Raw genomic sequence first — 18,132 nt, forward strand, 5'->3', positions numbered from 1 at the left:
GTTTTCGAAATTAAAACTCCTGACGAGGTTTTACTGGCAATCTGGATATCTTTCCCACTCAATCTCTGAGAAATTGATAATTGAGGGAAACATGTGATTGTCGTCACTTTTATGCATTCTACATCCCACAGAAAGAATACAATCAAATCGCTCGATACAATCAATCAATTAAGCAATTCGATTTCTTATGCAGTGCTTTTCATTTGGAAGCACTTTAAAAAGAACAAAGAGGTAAGAAAAGTGAAAAAAACACAAAGCATAGGTAACTAGTAGGGCACTCGGTAGAGCGCATAACTCCGCCATGTAATGCCTGATCCACGAGAACATATCTGGCCCAATACATTTTTGAAATATCATGCTATATATCGGTTTCGCCCTATCTCTCAATTGGTGAAGAATCACTTAAAAAAATTTATCAGATTCGCATCCGGATCTTCACCTAAATCTAATCAGTTAGTCCTCGTCACACACCGAAACTGCCCACGAAATTTCATCCGGATCTTCCACAACTTTGTGAGATACCCTGTACACAGACAAACAGACAGAAATGGGTGAAAACATAACCTCCTTCACTTTCGGTGGCGGAGGTAAAAATATGGGTTTTCGGAGAGATTTTAAAACCATCATTCATTTACCTCTGCAGATTTAAAGCCAAATGTGTATTTCAGATGCGGAGAGTTGCACAGTGGAGGAACATGTCTGAAGAAGACTCGATCGGGAAAAGCTTCTCGTTGTTATACCTTGACTTTATGGCTGTCAAGGGCTCAAAGGCTCTATAGGGGGGGGGCATCTTTCACCAAGTGAAGCTAAATTTGAGCCTCTCCTTACATACTGATCCCACACACTGAAAGAACAGTTCCATTATCCAAAACTGTCCCAACATCTGTGAGTGGAGTTGGGCAGATATAAGAAAAAGAAACTGAAAAAAAAACTGGGGTAGTCAACTCCCCTGAAGTTGTGGTCGACAGGAGGTGAGGAGATGAAACTTAAAATTCAAATATTTTGTCTTCCAGGTTGGGGGTTATCACAATGGCTGACCACGGTGATGTAAGTCACTCAGGCTAAAATCCTGGGCATAAGTTCTTCCATACAAATAATGGACAGAGTTAACGGAGCCGCTGCCAACAGAGATGGGGCCTATCGAGCAAGGTTGATGTGAATATCAAGCACTGCCAGGTCACCATCCAGGTACTAGAGGCAGGACTGCTGTGGATGAGCACGTACCGTCTTGTCATTTGGCTACTGTTCACGCAGCTCGGGTGAGGGATAAGACAAAGTTAGAATTGGGGTTTTAAATGTTTACAGTTTTTCCAAGAAAGGGTAAAGTGATTGTTGAAGAAGAAGAAAAGTTCAGGGGGCTTGCTTGCAACATACCAGATGGATAGGAAATAGTGCCAGGGAGCTATGTGAGGGATGTACGGCTCTTTATAGTGTGGACAAGGGCAGGAAGAATAGAGTCGGTATGGTTTTGGGTAGGGGTTGTCGAAGCAGTTGATGGATGTTGTCAGGGTGAATGAGAGATTGATATCTATCAATCTGATTGTTGAGGGGGATTTGCTGAACATTATTTTAGGGTGTACACGACAGTTTGGATTCCAAAAGCAGAAAAAAGGAGAACTTGGTAAGAGAGGGGAAGGGGTTGTTTTTTTGAGGTGATTTGAATGGGTATGTAGATCTTGAAATTGATAATTAGTAAGGAATACATGGTAGGGGAGGTTACTGAATTAGACATCGAGGAAATGAATATATTTTGAAGACAGCAGAGGATTTGGAACCATTTGGGGCAAAGTCAGGTATTTGTAAGAGGGAAGGGGCACAATATCACCATCAAAAGTGTATACTACAGAGCCGCATCGAATCTGTAATCGATTCGAAGCTCGTCAAGAATGAGAGACATCAGAAAAGGAAGAGTTGGGACAATAATTGGGTAGAGAAGCTATAGGGTGCCAATGTGTTCAGTTTCAAGGAAGAGGTTGATGGGATTCAAAGAACTCAAGATACAAAGGAGGGAGTGGAGCGGAGAATGGGAGTGATATATTAGGAGAGGTAACCAAGGTTCAATGGCCAGAACAAGTGACAGAGCAGAAGGAGGTTGAGGCAGCTCGAGGGGAAACTAGGAAAGGGAAAGCTAGTGGAACATCAGGGGTGGTGGGAGTAGATTAAGGGATTGGAGGAGGGAAGAGTGGATTGGCTTTGACAGTTGTTAATTAAGACTTGGGAGGAGGGCAGGATACCAAATTAATGGTAAGAAGGTTGCTCATTTTCTCTCCCCAAGAATAAAGAGGATGGTATGGAATGTTGGAATTGCAGGGGTATTAAGATGATGGAGCAATGTATTGGAAAAAAATTTCAATGTATTGGAAATTGTGGTGAATGGTCGGCGAATGATTTACCATTAGTGGGGCAACTTAGCATAACAATTGTGCATTTTGTGAGGAAAGCACCAAATTTGGCACACTAGTAGCCGATCATATAATGAACAGATTTGGATATTGGGCCATCTCAAATTCAGCTGCTGATGGCTGTGGCAGCCATTTTCCACTGTCATCAAAAATTTTGAGATGGCCCAATATCCAAATCTGTTCATAATATGATACGCTACTAGTGTGCCAAATTTGGTGCTTTCCTCACAAAATGCACAATTGTTATGCTATATTTAGCTCAGTTGCCCCACGACATTGATATATGGACCAGGTACATGGACCCATACAAAAAGAGAGAAGAATAAAAAACAGATTCCTTTGAAATGCACTTGTTGAGAAACATGCTAAATATAAACTGGGACGATTTTATAAGAAATAATTTTTTTTGAAGAAGACTTCAACAAAGTCCAACGACAATTGTGAGGAGAGTCCAGGCCATGTATGAGGTGCTGAGACATCAGGCAGTACAAGGTTGCTCATCGGCTTTTGATATTAAAGTAGATTTACATGATGGGTCATTTGTTAAGTATTATCGGTGTGTGGTGGTGATTGATGTGTTAAGTGAAGGGTCTAGAAGAGGGTTAACATGCTCTGAAGGACTTCATGGTGCAATGGCTGCATGGCAGGAAAGTTTGGAAAGTGAGCAACTGAGGATAAATGTGGGGGGTTGCGGTGGGGGATAGATAATGTGGGCGAGAGTGAAATAATAAAGGATGTGGATATTAGGGATTGGGCAGCCAGGTAGTTAACACAGGTATGTAAATTTCAGTACCTCAATAGGTACCACTTTTGAGGGAAGAGACAGATGGAGATAGTACTGAGAGGTAGACTGCAGCTGCTTCACTCTCTGCTGATTGACAAATGATTAGATCGTGGTCTAAAAAAATGAAACATGTCCTTCAATCCTGGAAAAAATGGCAGTCACCCTGTTATGTCTCTCTGGGAGGATCATCAAGTGATCTTTCATTGAATTGAATCAATTTTATTGACCACCTTTTATACCAGTCTTGTGCTGCTCCTCATCCTCTTCCGTGTCAATCAATCATGCCTCCCATCTCCTTTCTGTTTGAACCACATTTGAGGTCACGAGCTGAGCATTCTCTTCATTGGGGATTGGACTTGTACCACCTCCCTGTATTTCTAATACAAAGTTTAGGCTCATGGAGGAATGGAATGAAGGAGGAATGAAGACATCATTGCTCGACTCCTGGTGTGAAATTGTGCCTCAGAACTGATTCATTCTCTCTCTCATTCTCTCTCTCATTCTCTCTCTCATTCTCTCTCTCATTCTCTCTCTCATTCTCTCTCTCTCTCTCTCTCTCTCTCTCTCTCTCTCTCTCTCTCTCTCTCTCTCTCTCTCTCTCTCTCTCTCTCTCTCTCTCTCTCTCTCTCTCTCTCTCTCTCTCTCTCTCTCTCTCTCTCTCTCATTCTCTCTCTCATTCTCTCTCTCTCTCTCTCTCTCTCTCTCTCTCTCTCTCTCTCTCTCTCTCTCTCTCTCTCTCTCTCTCTCCTCCGGTATCAGGGCTGCAAGGCTGCGTCTCTCTGAACAAATGCTTAGTGAGGTGCTTTGAACATCACTTCCTCATTCTGGGTCTAAGTTCCATATATTCCAGTGCATAATCTATCTGTCATTCTCTCAAAGTCTGTTGCTCCCCCCTCCCCACATACTCCCTACATTGAATGGCTGTTGTGCAGCACTTTCCTCCAAAACATCAATCAAATCCATCCACCATCATGATGATGTGATGGTCTTCTGTTATTGACCTCCTATTGCGCCAATGTCTTACTCTCCCATTATTTTTTCGTTCTCGTTGGTTAATGTTTTCAATTATTTTTGCTTTCATGCATGGAATTTAAGGGTTATCTTCTTAATGGTGCGTAGACAGGAACAAGTCTTTGAAATAGCCGCTCCCACGTACACGGTCTTTTCTTCTGGCTGAAGCCCAAAGTAATGTCCATCTTTACTTTTCCAACCACTTTTTTATTCTTCTTTGGTTCAGTTATTTTTCTTTGGAGTTACTTATCTCTGGTCGAAAGTTGCTTGTTGACTGGCTTGTTCTGTCATCCCCTTTACATAAGTACTCGTCGGCCTGAAAAAGCTACGAGGTGATGTTCTTGATAGTTTACAATATAAGGTATTTTGGATTTTTTTTTTGGGGGGGGGGAATTAAAACGTTTTCCTTTTCCATGTAATTCCCACACTTTAAGTGTGGAATATGCACAGTAGTAGAGGATGGCCTAGTTCTCTTCTGTAATCCTGTTATGCATTTTTTTTTATGCCTTGTTTTTAAGTTTAGAGCATAGCTTGTGGGATTATTATAGCAGGCAGTTCTCCTGCAGGTTTTTACCCCACGTACACGAAAAGTGGGGTAAAGCAATTGGTTTCCTTTGTCCGTCTGTCTACAAACATCAGTTTATGATCGAGGAACACACATAATTTCAATTGAATGTTATATTTTGAACAATAATTGGGAAACGAACCTGTAGTTTAACAGTACTTTGGCTCTGAATTTGTCCCGACCATGCACGCGCAGAGAGGAGTGATAAATATTTACTTTGCCTGCCTGTCTGGTCGTCAAACAAGATTGAAAATCATTCCAAACAGGAAGCGTATTATTTTTAAGGACGTCATAAAGGACACAAACAACGGGCACAAAAAACTAATGTAACGTGTTAAATGAGGTGGTGTAAAAGACGCTGCATCAACAACGGTTAGCCTCCAAAAAAAAAAAAACTTCTATAACCTTTAAAATCTTTATTTTATTTCAATTTAATTATACACTTGAACACTGAAGAATACAAATCGCCTTTTTGGCATTTTCAAAACTCTTCCGCTTTGCAGTAACTGGACAAAATATTACGGCATTTTACGTCATCATGACGAATAAAATTTGCAGCTTACGGACCCCGCCCATGTCCTTGTTTCTCAAGACCGTGGGGGTAAGGTGTTCTATGAACTCTCTAGTTTAGTTTTGTTTTATTTCTGCTTCAGTGCAAAGCTCTGTCTTTTGGTGAGATTAAGATACTTTCTAGATAAGGTGCAAGCGTTCTTTTTTTTCTGCACATATTTTGGCTGATTGGTGTGTCCACACAGATAAATATAAACCTAAAAGAGGTTATACATCTCTCCCTATTTTGAGGGCAAAAGTTAAGTCATGTAGTTTCCATTAAAGAGAGCTCACCATCATTGATGATTTCAGACAGTTTGTAGGTGGCTCTCCCTTAAGGTCCCTGGGGCCCTGGCTGCTGGAAGGGAATCATCGATGACACTTTCACGGAATCTGACCATGAAGGTGAACGTCCAATGAGTTATGCAGTGTTTGTTTGCTCACTTTCGACATGCCGATTCGCTTAACACCTCACCGTTTGCTTAAGGCCCTGTCACACCTTGACGATTTAGCCAGCGTATGCCGATGTATGAAAAATTTGTCTAAAACGCTGGCACACGTCGAATACGTTATGGGTAAGTTTTGTATACGTTAAGAGCATGCTGAAACACGCTGGCATACGTCCTAGTATGCCGAGCTCGTCGACAAATTTTAACATGCTCAAAATTTTTCGACGTATCCCAGCGTATGACGCACACGTTCCGCATACGCTGGCCATAAGTTGAAGGCACGTTACGCGATCGTTGACACACGTCGACACGCGTTACTTGTAAGTTACTCATAAGTCGAAACACGTCAAGGTAATTAATGTTTAGCATCAGTGTTCCAGACTTCATGCCTTTTTTTTTGTTTTTTTTTTCTTCGGCATGACGGTGATGTTGACACCGATTTCTAGTGCGGTTATAATATAATATAATTAATAGGCTGCCGCTCAACGATTTAAATCATAACCGCACTAGAAATCGAAGTGTCAACATCACCGTCATGCTGAAGAAACCCCCCCCCCCCCAAAAAAAAAAATCATAGAGTCTGGAACACTGACGCTAAACATTACCTCAACGTGTTTCGACTTATGAGTAACTTACAAGTAACGTGTGTCGACGTGTGTCAACGATCGCATAACGTGTCTACAATTTAAGGCCAGCGTATACGGAACATGTGCGTCATACGCTGGCATATGTCTAAAAATTTTGAGCATGCTTAAAATTTGTCGACGTGCTCGGCGTACTACGACGTATGCCAGCGTGCTTCAGCGTGCTCTTAATGTATACAAAACTTACCCATAATGTATTCGACGTGTGCCAACGTATTCGGCAAATTTTTCATACGTCGGCATATGCTGGCTAAAACGTCAAGGTGTGACAGGGCCTTGACACTTCGATGTCTAGTGCGGTTATGATTTGAATTGTCGAGCGGCAGCCTTTTAATAGGCTATGCCACGTGATCGTCGGCGATACGCTGCCGCGCGCTATGCATACGTTAGACTATCGTTGGGCATCGGTTGTGAACGCCAACAACACGCGAAGCATTCGTTGGTATAAGTTATCTATATGTTATCGAAACGTTCTGTGTACGTTACTAATACGTTATGCATACGTCCAACTCGTTATGAATACACCAAAAACTGCAAAAAACATCAATAGTTCAGCGTACGCCAGCGTTTTACATACATTTTGATACGTTGCCATACGCTGGCTAAAACGTCAAGGTGTGACAGCGGCTTTAGAATTGCAAATGGGGAGGCGGGAAAGGGATAACAATCACAGAGCAAATCCCTGGCTTTTCCTCATGTCTCTTGAATGTATATTAATTGTAGCAGAAAAAGTATCTAAACATCAATGGGTTACATTCAGGAAGCAAGTAGAAGGCTTCAGTGCAGTTTTATCACTTTTCAGGTGCCTATGATACAATTCAAAGTTGATACTTATGTCCGAGCTTTGAGCAACCGGGTGCAGATATCAGGATACTTGTGTCTGTGCATTCCATTGTACTACGTGTAAAATATGTAGAAGTTCTTCGACAAGCTTCAGGCTGTGTAGAAAAAATAAGGACATGTTCCCACTCATCTTCCGCGGGATTCACATCACCATTTTGTAGGATTTCAGAATCCACAGATTTACCGTAATCACAGTGTCTAAGCCACACTTTCTTTCCAAGAAATATCTTGTCAAAACTTGGGGTGCAAATCATCTACTGGAACTGAAGTGAAAGGTCTATTTCTCCAGATTTTTTACACGGACATAAAAATCAAGCTTCGTGACTGGGTGCCGCCATCTTAAAAAAAGCAGTGCATTGTGGGATATGTAATGCAATATTGAACGGATATTTCTTGTTCTCAATCACAATTATTTCGATGGAAGAATTTAAAAAGGTCGGTTATAATATATTTGCTTGCTTTTCAAACCTTTTATCTCAACATTTTAAAAAATACACACCACGATTACAGCTAAGGAAGCTTCTGGATATGAACACATGAATTTCATCACAATTGACTGCTTGACAATTAGCGGAAGCCCATGACTCGCTAAAGACTTGAGAGTTACTAACGAGCTCGTGTGCTAATCTGATAGATATCACTCAGTAAGGGTTGTTATGTTCATTCACCATGACACGTAGTTCATCATATTGTTTCGCACAAGTTAGAAGTGATCCATTATGCTGGTTTAGCTCTCTCAATAGATCGGTAAAACACTGCTTTTTCTCCATTCCTGAGCTGAAGTTACTTTTTGCTGGAGTTCATTTTTGGGGTGTAGGTTACTGGCATATAAACTGGTATTTTCCTGAGAATATTTATCTTGAAAGTGCTCTGCGTATTACAGTAACTTCTCCGACAACATCGCTTCTAACAACGTTGCTTCTCTGCAATGTCGCTAACCAATTGGGGAACACTTTTCTAACAATGTCGTGACGTTTCCATATAACGCCATCGGTTTCCGTCAGTGCTCCACATTTTTTGACTTTCCCTCCCGCACAGAATTAGGAACTACTAGCATTGGCGGAACAGCATCCCAGGTGGTTGGTACAATATACAGTATATACTGTAAGCGTAAGGATGTAAAGCGGTGAGTGGTGGAAAAACACATCCCATACCTAAGCCATCTTAGTTTTTGTTGAGCGTCCACCCAGTGAACTTACACTCTTCTTTTTTGTGAAGTGAATTTCCACAAAACATCATGATTTAGAGGCAATGGGGTAGGTGCATTCGACTCCATCATCATCCTCCTCATGGTAGACCACTCCCCCACCATTTTTATTCTCACTCCGCCTCCACAAGCTCCATCTACGACCATCGTACTCTCCAGATATTACCTTTTTTGTTGTTTATATAATGCTTTTAATTTATTACTTACGAAATCTTAGATTTCGTAAGTATATTGATGACTTCCATCCTCTGTTTGTGTGTTTGTGTGTTTGTTTGTAGGCATGATAACTCGAGAACGGAAGAAGTCACCAATGTGAAATTACACCACGTGATTCAGGAGGGCGATGGCTAGCACTGATTAGATTTTGGTCAAAATCGGTCAAAGGTCAAGGTCACAGTGAGGTCAAATATTCGATTTTTGATGGTTTGTTACAGAATCATCATAGAAACTTCTGGTTTGTGTCGCTACCTTCTCTAGAGACAGCTTTTATTAGACAAGGTCAGAGGTCAAGTTGACGATTTCGTAAGTACCAGTCTATGACTGCTTGTTTTGTTTGTTAGGTATTTTATTTTTTGACTGACAAATACAACATGTTGCTTCAATGACAGGAATATTAAGGAGGGGGAGTAAGAAGAGAGGAGGGAGGCAGACCAAGGAAGGTGGGGAGTGACAAAGTAGGAGGGAACGGGGAGGGTGTGGGAGTGAGGAAGGAGGGGGGAGAGTAGGGGTGGAGGAAGGGAAGGCAGTGTAAGGGAAGGAGAGGGGAAGGCAGTGTGAGGGGAGGGGAAGGCAGTGTGAGGGGAGGGGAAGGGAAAGTAGCATGAGGGGAGGGTAAGGTAAGGCAGTGTGAAGGGAGGGTTCATCCCGAAGTAACCACCATCCAGATACGTATGGAGATAACCACCATCTGGATACATGTGAAGATAACCACCATTCAGATACTTGTGGAGATAACCACCATTCAGATACTTGTGGAGATAACCACCATCTGAATAAGTGTGGAGATAACCACCATCCAGGCATAACCCCAGTTAAGTCCACATACATTCGGAGACAGAGAGAAAAAGAGAGAGGGAGAGAGGGGAGCGGAGAGAGAGAGAGAGGGGAGTGGTGGGAGAGAGAGAGAGAGAGAGAGAGAGAGAGAGAGAGAGAGAGAGAGAGAGAGAGAGAGAGAGAGAGAGAGAGAGAGAGAGAGAGAGAGAGAGAGAGAGAGAGAGAGAGAGAGAGAGAGAGAGAGAGAGAGAGAGAGAGAGAGAGAGAGAGAGAGAGGTGGGGAGGGGGGAGAGATAAGGGTGGGGGGGGGAGAGACAAAGGAAAAGGGAAGAGAGATGGAAATGGTGGGAGGGTGGAGGGGAAGTGAGGGGAGGAAAGGGGGGATTCCGGCAGATTTGATGTCCAGTTTAATGGCACACACATTGACGAATCACCCTGCCTGTGAAACACCAGGGTGACAGTTTATAGCTGGGTTAGGATTCAAACCCAAACTAGACAGCTTTGAGCAAATGTGCGTACCTCTCGGCTATCCTGCCTTGATGTTAACGAAATATTTCATTTTTATTATCTTCTTCTTTCTTCTTCTTTCGGCTTGCTCCCGTTAGGGGTCGCCACAGCGGACCAACTGTCTCCATTTCGCTCTATCCTCCACATCTTCCATTGACACTCCAACCACCCGCGTGTCCGCCCTCACCGCATCCATGAACCTCTTCTTTGGCCTTCCTCTTCTCCTCCTGCCTGGCGGCTCCATCTTCAACATCCTTCTCCCGATATACTCCGTTTCCCTCCTGTGCACATGTCCAAACCATCTCAATCTCGCCTCTCTCACTTTGTTTCCAAACCGTCCTACCTGCGCTGTCCCTCTAATACACTCATTTCTTATCCTATCCATCCTCATCACTCCCAACGAGAATCGCAGCATCTTTAACTCTGCCACCTCCAGCTCTGCTTCCTGTCTTTTTGTTAGCGCCACCGCCTCCAAACCATACAACATAGCTGGTCTCACTACCATCTTGTATACTTTCCCTTCACTCTTGCAGCTACCCTTCTGTCACAAATCACTCCTGCAACTCTTCTCCACCCACTCCATCCTGCCTGCACTCTCTTTTCACTTCTCTCCCACACTCTCCGTTACTTTGGACAGTTGATCCCAAGTATTTAAACCAATCCACCTTCCCCACCTCAACTCCTTGCAACTGCACCATACCACCACTCTCCCTCTCATTTACGCACATGTACTCCGTCTTACTCCTACTGACTAACATTCCCCTTCTCTCCAGTGCGTACCTCCACCTCTCAAGGCTCGATTCAGCCTGCTCCCTACTCTCCCTACAGATCATGATGTCATCCGCGAACATCATGGTCCATGGAGACTCCAGTCTGATCTCGTCCGTCAACCTGTCCATCACCATTGCAAACAGGAAAGGGCTCAGAGTCGATCCTTGGTGCAATCCCACTTTAACCTTAAACCGGTCCGTCATTCCTACCGCACACCTCACCGCTGTCACACTGTCCTCATACATATCCTGCACGATCCTCACATACTTCTCCAACACTCCCGACTTCCTCATACAATACCACAACTCCTCTCTTGGCACCCTATCATAAGCTTTCTCTAAATCCACAAACACACAATGTAACTCTTTCTGGCCTTCCCTATACTTCTCCATCAACATTCTCAAAGCAAACATCACATCAGTGGTGCTCTTTCCTGGCATAAACCCATATTGCTGCTCACAGATCATCACCTCTCCTCTCAACCGAGCTTCCACTACTCTTTCCCACAACTTCATGGTGTGGCTTAACAACTTTATCCCTCTGTAATTTCCACAGCTCTGCACATCACCCTTATTCTTGAAAATCGGAACCAGCACACTTAATCTCCACTCCTCCGGCATCCTCTCACTTTCCAAGACTTTATTAAACAATCTGGTTAACAACCCCACTGCCATCTCTCCTAAGCACTTCCATGCCTCCACTGGTATACCATCTGGGCCAACCGCCTTTCCACTTTTCATCTTCTTCATAGCAATCCTCACTTCATCCTTACTGATCCACCCCACTTCCAGATTCACTATCTCCTAGATTCACTAGATTTTATTATCATTTGTATTTAACTATGCCGAAGTGACCACAGAACAACATGGGGCCATAACAGGCGAGTGACCCCTGAATTTTGTTAAAATCGATCGATATACAGTATTCAGTAACAGTGCGAATATTATAGAGCACTTGTCAAGTGGCCTAAGCACTCCCAATAAAATGGTTGATGAGGAATGGCTCGCTTGGCACGCAATTAGCATCCACCGAACCATTCTATTAAACATGCACCTTCCAGCGAAGCTCAAAATATGAAATATGTCCGAAATGGACAATTCAACACTTTTTGTTAGGAGTCGGAACTGCTGCTAAGTTCAAATCTAGAGCATAAATTTTGGAATTATGCTTCGTTTAGAGATTCTCTCGGTTATTGCATATGCGGAAATGAAATAAAGCCACGGACGCTGGCATCTCCAGGTGTTTATAAGCATTGCAATATACCCAGCAATTCGTAGCTGTGATGAACAGGCTTTCAATATAGTATGAGTGAGGAAAGTGAAAAAAAAACAAAAAACTTTATCATGAAGAAATAATTGCAGCTTGTTCCAAGTTAGGGCACGGATGAGAAGGCCAAAAAACATGGCGCCTTCAGACTCCAGCGAGATAACCCAGGATACGCCTTAAGACCCGAGGGAGTGAGGTGGCTGAGGAGGGGCCTGACAAAGGATTTAGTTAAATAAGGCCGTTAATCATCTTCAAAAGGTGTGTGTTTAATTAACTCAAACACCTAATTTTCACTCTTGCACTTCCTTAGATTTCCCTTAATATGCATTCAAAGTTTCAGGCTGCTAGGTTTCATGGTTTTGGAGTTAAGGAGACACACACACACACACACACACACACACACACACACACACACACACACACACACACACACACACACACACTTCTTCCCGTTACAAGAGGTGAGGTCCAACTGGACCAAGCTTCTGCCTTACCTCAACCACAATACTCCTGTACTTCCCCCTGTCTTCAGCAACTCTCTCCACTATCCAACCACCCCCAGATTATTGATATCCCTCCTCACACAATCGTCCCATCTCAACCACAGCCCACCTCTTTTCTTCCTACCTTGCTCCCTCAATGTATCCACCCTCTTTGCCGGTCTCTCTCATTCACATTAATTTAGGTGTTATTGAATGTAATACAAAAATATGCTTTTTGGGGACTCATTAAAGGTGTTTTTAGTGCAAAAGAATTTCTACTTGGGACACATGAAATATTATTTACATTAATCTAAATGGGAAAAAAACTTAGTTCACAACATTACACGAGTGATTCGGGTAATCGTGACGGAGGAAAATGTTCAAAGCAAATGGTAGAAACAATCTCCACCAAGCAGGGCAGTGATGCTTTGTTAATGTTGAGAAACTTGTCACAATGAAGTGATAAGTAAACCCACAAAATACACCAGAGGACAACAACCCTGCTGGTAAAATCAGGTCACCAAATATTCCATGCACGTGGTAAGAGTTCGGCGCAGACAGTAAAAAAACAAGTAGATTAAGGTGATGTCCTTCAGTTATAGAGTTTGGCCAAGATGAAAGTGGAATGCTTATAAACCCTTCATCAAAATAAATGATGACAACATCACATTTCGATGAATTGAATGTCATGTTCCATGAAATTGGTACCAACCTCAAATAAAGCATCACCGGCGCAAAACTGACAGAGTGAAAATGAGGCTGTTGGCTGATTGAGCATTACCAATGTACCACTACCCAAAACGGGGAGGTGTGCAGTGGTCACATGGATCTTCACGGGTTCACTTGAACACCGTTCCTGGACAGTGCTCTTTCTGCCCTGTTATAGCTTAATAAGTATGACAAAATGATTGAAATCAAACTGTATGTGCACGTACGTTAATGTATTTATATTAAGCTTATACATTGAAAAAGAAAAAAGATGAAAATAGGGAAGAGAAGCGAGGATAGGAGGAGAGTATTAGAGGAATGTGGAAAAAAAAAAAAAGGAAAGGAATTTGAGAAGAGATTTAGGTAAAGGCTGCGATGGAGGAGAATTACTGAGGTTCGTTTGTAGAAAGGAAAGGAGGTGGCTGGGTGAGGTATCAATTCCACCGTGTTTGCATACGTAATAAACAGACAGATTCTGGGTGAACGACATAATTAATGTTGTGACTCCCGTTTATGGAACAACATCATGACAATTTGTTGAATTATATTTGATAGGTAATTAACGCCAACTGGACGAGATGACGGAGTAAAAAATGAGGCAGGCTGTGATTGAGCAGCTTGTGTGTATGCAACACACACACACACACACACACACACACACACACACACACACACACACACACACACACACACACACACACACACACACACACACACACACACAAACTTTGAGACCTGGTGGGTCTCCATTCCATCTCCTGAAACCCATCCACATGTGGAGATAGCAGCCAACAACAGCAATTGCATGGACACACACACACACACACACACACACACACACACACACACACACACACACACACACACACACACACACACACACACACACACACACACACACACACACATGCACGCATATTCAAACACATACACGCATGCAAACACAGAGATGGATACTTTGAGACCAGGGAAGGCTCCGTTCCACCTTCTGAAACCCGCATATGGAGACAACAACGAATGCCACACACACACACACACACACACACACACACACACACACACACACACACACACACACACACACACACACACACACACACACACACACACACACACACACACACACACACACACACACACACACAGTGTCCCATGTTTATGGATGATAAAATGCATGCAAGTATACAAGATCAACCTCCAAATAAACAAACTGATTGAGAAAGCAATGAACACCGAAATACCATAAAGATCAAAATACCAGGGGTTGAAGATACAACACGATGTCTTTCAGGACGACAGCCTTTCACCCCTCCTGTTTTGCCTGGCCCTGGATCCACTGAGCAAACTCATTAATGAGCAAGGACTGCACCGAACGACGAGAAATTTGCAGAACAACTGAAATGATGGAAAAGTTACTCCAACAACATTCAAAGGGAATTTATCCTCGATAATTGCGCCAGATGCACATTTGTGTAAAGTCGACCAACAAAACTGGACAACATAAAAATCGTCCTCGATACAACAATACAGTTACTAGAAAAACAAAACATCATACAAACATCTCAGAAGAGAAGGGGGCCACCAAATATGTCACAAACAAATGCACAAAACAATTACCAAAGAAAAACGTACAAAGAACGAGACCACTCCTGCAAACATACCGCTCCCCAGGAAACAAAATCTGATCCATAAACCAACTCGCAGTACCAGTGCTCCAATAGTGATTGTGGAAATAAAGACTGAGCACAAGCAGGAATCAATAAACTGTATATCAAAACGAGGAAACTTCTCACTCTCCACAAAATGTTCTCCAAAAACAAATACATCCCAAGGTTGTAGCTGCTGAGATGAGGAGGTAATGGCCTGATGAAGCTCAAGCAAGTGAACGGAATGACAACAGTAGGATTGGCTGAGTAAGTAAAGAGATCAACAGACTGCAGAATACAATTTGTAAGAAAACGTGAAGACAGAGTCAGAAAAGGGATCCCTAACCCTTCCAGCAAAAAATTTCCAATGACAGGTGCAAGTGGAAGATATCACACATGAAACCAAAATAGCAACAAATACAGCCCCAACGAAAGCAAAAAAAAGACAAAAGAAAAGTATAAAACAAAATATCAACAGATATACATTGACATCTGGGAAAACGATAAAAGAGCAGGAGGATGTAAAACGACAATGGCACTCTTTGACGTCACCAGATATGGCTCTGCCCCAAAAAAAACAAAAAAAAAACATATGGTTGCCGAATCACATGATCGATTAAATTATTAATTTTTTTCCCCCCCATACAATTTAGCACAAGATGACTCAAAATACAGTCACCTATGACATCATCAAAAAAAATCACACTTATTCCCCATGAGGAGGACTTCACGTGTGCCAAGTTTCAACTTTTTCCATGGCATGGTTTTGGAGATAGAAAGGTCCAAAGGTTTTCCTTTTTTCCAACGTGGCTGCCACGCCACATGACCAATGACATGAAAATTATCATTCAAACATTCCACATGAGTAGTCGCACATATGATGAAAATGTTGTGTCCCTCGGATAAGCGTTTGCAGAGAAAAGACAGAAAATTAGCACGGACAGACATATGTATGTATGTACAAACAACCCAAAAATATCATGCCTCCGGAAAATTAGCAAAACAGAGGCATAAAAAAAAAGAGTTGGACAGATTGGGAATAGACAAAGAAGGCACATTAGAATGGCAATGAAGAGGTCAGCTCAATTGGGATGGAGAACAAATCATAATAAATGCCCAAGACCAAGGACACCATTCCAACGGCTTTAATAAAATGGCGGAACTGTGTCAATCGGATAGGTGTAGATTTTGCAAGGGAGAAACAAACTACGAGCCACCTCCTCTTGGGATGTAAAAAAACTGATGTCAGAAACGCTGCACAGCCAAAGGTACAACAAGGTATGTTGAGTAATCCACTGGCACATCTGCAAAATCTTCAACATCCTAGTTCCACAAAACTCATGGAAACATGAAACAACTAGAAAGGCACTCGGTAGAGCGCATACCTCCTCCACGTAATGCCTGATCCACGAGAACATATCGGGCTATTACATTTTTGAAATATCATGCTACACCAGAGTGACCACTCATTTTCATCAATGCCAAGGTGAGCCAATGAAAAAAGCCAAGAATTCACAAGGTTTCGGAAAAGCGATGATAATAGAAAACCTATATGCCAAGAAAACCTATAGAAAACCAAGACGCCAAAGTGAACAACGAATAGCCAAGATCTTGTGAAAAAAGCCAAGGAGTGGTCACACTATGCTACCCAGTACTATATGGCTTTTCGCCCTATCTCTCAATAGTGGAGAATCACTTTGAAAAATAAATAATCATCATATCCAGATCCGGATTTGGATCTTCACCAAAATTGAATCAATTTGTCCTTGCCACACACCCAACTTGTCCACCAAGTTTCATCCGAATCTGATCAAACCACTTTTTGAGATACTGTGCTACATATCGTTTTTTTTGGCCCTAATCTCTCAATGGTGAAGAATCACTTTAAAAATTCTAGTAGTCGGATCTGGATCCAGATCTTCACCAAAATCTAATCAGTTCGTCCTTGTCACACACCCAACCTGTCCACACAATTTCATACGAATCCGTTCACAACTTTGTGAGATATCCTGCACACAAAGAAACAAACAAACAAACAGACAGAAGGGGGTTGAAAACACAACCTCCTTCACCTTCGGTGGCAGAGGTAAAAACAATTACTGAAAACAAGGACATTATGCTCACGTACAACCTCATGATCCCATCGAGCGTAAACATAGAAAACAAAGGATTGCAATCGGATATAGTACTGAGGTACCAAAAGAAAAGAAAAGAAGGCAATGCTAACTAAGGTATCAGTGACCAGTGATTTTGGCTGAAACTACGCAGAAATCATGAAAATGTCCAAATACCAGGATCTCAAAAATGAAGTCAAAAGATCCTGGAAGCTGAAGATCACCGAAATGGTGCAAGTGATAATTGAAGCAACGGGAATGAATAACAAAAACCTCATGAAGATCTTAAAAACCATCTCTGGAAACATTACTACAAACAAACTGCAGTTGGAAGTTGTCTGTGGCTCGGTGACGATCCTAAAAAAGCCCCTGGAACAAAACTTTGAGAACAAGAAAACTTCACAGCTTGGTCCATGAATCATGATCCTTTTCTGAAATGAAGGTGGATACTTTAAGATCTGGTAGGTCGCTGTTCCATCTCCTGAAGCCGATCCACATGTGGACACATCAGCCAACAACAACTTGTACGCACACACACACACACATACACACACAACATTTTTCATTTATACATTGCATGCGGGACATGCTTGGAAGCTTCGGTGGTGCACTTCTCTGTCTGCACTGTCGCTGATGATTTGCCAATAAGAGATGACACTGGTCCGGCAGCTGAGGGGGTGTGTGGCATTGTGATTCTCATGTGTGTACGATTTGTGAATGTCTTTACAGCTGTGGAGGAACTCTGGGAAGGGTTTGAAATAACAAAGGGCTTGTACGCGCACGCACACACACGCACACACACACACACGCACACACACGCACACACACCTTGTTTAACTTTTCATGGTTGCTTGAAGCAGCTTTCTTTGGTGAGAAGAGCATGGGAGAAGTCAATATATTTATAATCCTAGCCACCTGGGGTAATTGATTGGGTGAGAGCTGATTGGTTATTCCCTGCAGTCGTAGGTGAGAGATGTGATTGGATACTTGTTTTTTATGTATATACTAAGTAGCAGGGCGACCCGCCGTTGACCGGCTGTCTGAGCTTTTCCTAGAAGTGGTTTCACGAGATGTTGGACATTGAAAAGCCGTGGGGTTATTGGCCTCACGGTGGCTACCTTTTGCCTGCGAGACGTCGGCAGCATTTCCTGATTCCACATCCCAATATCCACGTTATATCAGCCATTGGCC

General features: G+C 42.6%; 1 protein-coding gene across 3 annotated transcripts in view; it reads right to left on the reverse strand.

Moving 5' to 3' along the window:
* LOC147012329 (homeobox protein Meis1-like) overlaps positions 1-18,132 on the reverse strand; it is a 128,530-nt gene that overhangs the window by 97,616 nt on the left and 12,782 nt on the right. The window lies entirely within an intron of this gene.

This window comes from Eptatretus burgeri, chromosome 15 (genome assembly GCF_056783735.1).
Source record: "Eptatretus burgeri isolate ZD-2024b chromosome 15, Ebu_testis_v1, whole genome shotgun sequence".
In the NCBI taxonomy this organism is placed as follows: Eukaryota; Metazoa; Chordata; class Myxini; order Myxiniformes; family Myxinidae; genus Eptatretus; species Eptatretus burgeri.